This window comes from Phyllobates terribilis, unplaced genomic scaffold, assembly GCF_046119375.1.
Source record: "Phyllobates terribilis strain yellow unplaced genomic scaffold, ASM4611937v1 Scaffold_11__3_contigs__length_659146591, whole genome shotgun sequence".
NCBI lineage: Eukaryota > Metazoa > Chordata > Amphibia > Anura > Dendrobatidae > Phyllobates > Phyllobates terribilis.
Window position 1 is genome coordinate 629,352,261 of NW_027362771.1, and position 4,660 is coordinate 629,356,920.

Sequence of the window (4,660 nt, forward strand, 5' to 3'; positions counted from 1 at the left end):
TTGTTCACGCACTGCACATGACCAAAGTAACTTCTTGCCTCCTGGTGACCTGGATGTTGTCATGGTGACATCTACTTATAACAGATATATGAAACATAGAAAACAGTTAAATAAAAAATAGGAGAAACTATAAACAAATACCAGAATGCGTAGAACTAGAAAAGGCTCTTTCTTTTAGAGTAGGAGAAAAATGGAACAAACTCAGATTTGATTTACCCTTGTAAAGTGAACCCTTATTAACTGTTCAGCTCATATTTTTATATTCTCAGGTTTTCAGGACCACCTCTAATTCCTGCTTCTCCCATGGTTCAACTCACAATAAAAGTCATTAGACTCTTTGAAAAATAAAGCATGTACATTTTTATTAGCGTAAATTCCTATGTTCTCCATAGTGTTGCTGAGATATCCTTACAGCAGGCTGTAACATCAAATACATTAGAATTTATTTTTACAAATATTTGTGTTTTACAGGGAATGGATAAAAACAAAATAACTACGGTCCTTCTACTTGGATTTCCAGACCTCCACAGCTTCAGAATTGTCTTCTTTCTTCTACTCATCATGATTTATGTCACAACAATCTGTGGGAACCTCTTAGTCATATTTGTGGTGTCCTACACCAAGAACCTTCATTGCCCCATGTACTTCTTCCTGACGCAGGTCACCACATCTGACATTATTTTGTCATCCGATATTGTCCCAAACATGTTACTTGTGGTTCTGAACAATGGCTCCTCCATAACCTTTCCCACTTGTATTACACAGTGGTTTTTCTTTGCTTATTGTGAAGCATCAGAATGTTTTCTACTGACAGCAATGTCTTATGATAGGTACACGGCCATATGTCACCCTTTACATTATGAATCTTTAATGAGCTCCATGGTTTGCCTCAAACTCATCATTTCCTCATAGATTTTAGGTTTTTCTGTAGCATTCACTCAGTCAATCAATGTATCTCAGCTTCACTTCTGTAGGTTTAATGTCATTGATCACTTCTTTTGTGAACTTAATCCCATTTTAGACTTGTCTTGTTCAAGTATATTCAAGATAAAGGTTCTGGCATTAGTCCTCTGCTTCCCTGTACTGGTGTGCCCCTTTTTAATAGTTGTCATCTCCTATGTATATATTGTATTTACCATTCTGAGACTCCAGTCCATCACGCAAAGACAGAAGGCATTTACAACGTGCGGTTCTCACTTGTTAGTGGTGTCCTTATTTTATGGGGCTTTACTGGCCATTTATTTAATTCCAGAAACGGGACAATCTATTGCTATACGGAAAATATTTTCTATTTTCTATACCGTGGTGACTCCATTAATTAACCCCTTAATTTACAGTTTAAGAAATAAAGACATCAAGGAAGCAATTAGAAAGACCATTTTATCAAATAATTCATAACCCTGATAGAAATCAGTACAATCAACAAATAAATTAGTTACTCCAAAGACAGCAAAATCATCTGCAGTGTTAAACTTGCTAGATCACTATAATTTTGGATTTTGAATTTTATCCTCAGTACACTGACTCCAAGGTATAGTACAAAGTCTGAAATAGGACTAATCAAAACTCTTGTGATGGTATCTTACTTCCAAAGTAGCCTTTGGGTCCCTATGCAATTGACATGAACATGTCTACCCCCTCGGCACTCAGTTCCGCCACCATCCTGTTTTATGCTTGGTAGAATGTTATAATTTGGCATATTTTATTGAGATTCTGTCATGGCTCAACTCAGGGGGCTCGATCCTGTGACTTTTGGCTGTGTGGTTGGTTTCCCTCTCTGTTGGACAGAGCCCGTATTGTCTCTGTCCAACTGCTGATAATGCTCTTGTCTTTTCTTTGTTGTGTTGCTTATTTGCAGATGTTTTCGCTTCTTCATTTGATTTTACCTATCACATCTTAGGAGAGGCTATTATTATTATTTATTATTATAGTGCCATTAATTCCATGGCGCTTTACATGTTTAAAAGGGGTATACATAGCAAAAGAAACGTACAATAATTTGAATAAAAATGAGTCAGTGACTGGTGCAGGAGGAGAGAGGACCCTGCGCACGATGGCTCATAATCTACAAGAGATGGGTGAGGTTACTGCAGGTTGGAAGCTTGTCGGAAGAGGTGGATCTTCAGGTTCCTTTTGAAGGTTTCCATGGTCAGCGATAGTCTGATACATTTGTATAGAGAGTTCCAGAGTGGAGGGGATGCATGAGAGAAATCTTGTATGCTATTTTGGGAAGAGAAGATAAGAGGGGAATAGAGAAGAGGATCTTGTGAGGATTGGAGGTTGCACACAGGTAAGTACCGGGAGACTAAGTCACAGATGTATGGAGTAGACAGGTTGTGGATGGCTTTATATGCCATGGTTAGGGTTTTGAACTGGAGTCTCTGGGCAATGGGAAGCCAGTGAAGGGATTGACAGAGAGGAGAGGCCGAGGAATAGCGGGGGGACAGGTGAAGTAGTCAGGCAGCAGAGTTTAGGATAGATTGGAGGGGTGCAAGAGTGTTAGAAGGGAGGCCACAGAGCAGGAAGTTTCAGTGTTTGAGGCGAGAGATGATGAGAGTGTGCACTAGGGTTTTTGCAGATTCATGGTTGAGGAATGTGCACATCCGGGAAATATTTTTGAGCTGGAGTCAGTAGAAAGTGGAAAGGGCTTGGATATGAGGTTTGAAAGAGAGATCAGAGTCAAGGGTTACCCTGAGGCAGTGAGCTTGCGGGCCTGGGGAGAGTGGACAGCCATTGACTTTGATAGATAGGTCAGATGGCGGGGTTGAGCGAGAAGGTGGAAAGATGATAAATTCAGTTTTATCCATATTAAGTTTTAGGAATCTAGCAGAGAAGAAAGATGAAATAGCTGACAGGCAGTGTGGGATACTGGTTAGTAACGAGGTGATATCAGATCCAGAGAGGTAAATCTGTGTGTTGGCAGTAAAGACATGATATTGAAAGCCGTGAGAAGAGCAGGGGTCCTAGAACTGAACCTTTGGAAACACCGACAGATAGGGGGGCGAGATGAGGAGGTGGTGTGTGAGTGGGAGACACTGAATGTCCGGTCTGTTAGGTATGACGAGATCCAGGATAGGGCCAAGTCTGTGATGCCAAGAGATGAGAGAGTCTGTAGTAAGAGAGAATGGTCTATTGTGTCAAAGGCAGATGACAGGTCCAGAAGGAGAAGGACAGAGTAGTGTTGCTTGGATTCGGCGGTCAGTAGGTCATTGATGACTTTAGACAGGGCAGTTTCAGTAGAATGTTGCGGTCAGAAGCAATATTGGAGGTGGTCAAAGAGGGAGCAAGAGGAGAGGTGGGAGGAAAGCTCAAGATGGACGTGTTGTTCCAGCAGTTTTGAGGCATAGGGGAGAAGTGATATGGGGCCATAGCTAGACCAAAAGGATGGGTCAAGGGATGGCTTTTTAAGGATCAGTATGAACGGGGCATGTTTGAAGCATGAGTGGAAGGCACCAGTTGTTAGTGACAGGTTGAAGAGGTGGGTTAGGGTTGGGATGAAGACTGAGGTAAGGTTTGGGATGAGGTGGGATGAGATTGTGTCAAGTTCATAGGTGGCGAGATGTGACTTGGAGAGTAAAGTAAAATACAGGAGATCATTTGTTCCAACAGCTATGGGGGTGTTTAACAAATGTCTGAAAAGCAATGTCTAAAGCATTCCAAATGTTATGTTATCATATGTGTCATGTTCGAGATCTGTGTTCTGCTGCTGTGATACCGCAATTTCCTCTGGGATAAATAAAGTATATCTTATCTTATCTTATCTTAAAGAGGAAAATTCATCTTCCGTGATGGCGGAGAAACTGGTTTTGGAGGAGGAGAGTTGAGTAGAAATGAGGAGGGACTGTGGGGACTTATGGCAAAAGCTTTGTCTGATGGTGTAAATCTTCTGCTTGAAGAATGAGGCAAAGTCCTCAGCAGAGATGAGTGGAGAGGGAGGAGGTGCTAGGGGCGGAGGAGAAAATTGAAACTACTGAATAGCTGTTTAGGTTTGTGAGAAAGGGAGGATATGAGAGATGAGAAGTATGTTTGTTTTGCTGCAGTGAGTGTGGACCTGAAAGCAGTGAGGGCTTGTTTGAATGCGATGAATGCGATGAGTGCTCATTGGAGTGGGACCTTTTCCATCTCCGCTCAGCAACCTTGGAAGCCCATCTCAGCTCTTCAGTCAGGCTGGTGAGCCAGGGTTGCCTGTTGAGCTTTGGTATGTATGAGGGGGGAGACCAATTTAAGAGAAGCATCTGCATCGTGTAGGGAATTTATGTCTGTGAGAGGGAGGAGGAATTCGGAGAGTGAGTGTAGGTTGAGGTGTTTGAGATTTATGAGAGGGTGTGCAATTTTCTGGATGGGGGATTGTGGACCTGGAAAGGAGAGGGAAGAGAATGTGAGTAAGTTGTGGTCAGAAAGAGAGAGAGGAGAAATAGAGAGGTTGCATAGGGAACAGAGGAGGGTGAAGATGAGGTCCAGTGTGTGGCCATCTTTGTGAGTGGGGTCTGAAGACCATTGAGTAAGGACAAAGGAGTAAGTAAGGGATAGAAGTTAGAGATGAGTGGGAAGTGTCAATGGGGATGTTGAAATCGCCCATGATGATAGTGGGGATGTCAGCGGAAAGGAAGTGAAGTAGCCAGGTGGTGAAGTGACCTAAGAAGGTCGTGGCTGGCCCTGG

General features: G+C 42.5%; 1 pseudogene; it reads left to right on the plus strand.

The window, feature by feature from the left end:
* Positions 1 to 351: 351 nt before the first annotated feature.
* Positions 352 to 1,398, plus strand: LOC141167479 (olfactory receptor 11L1-like; annotated as a pseudogene).
* The last annotated feature ends 3,262 nt before the right edge of the window (positions 1,399 to 4,660 follow it).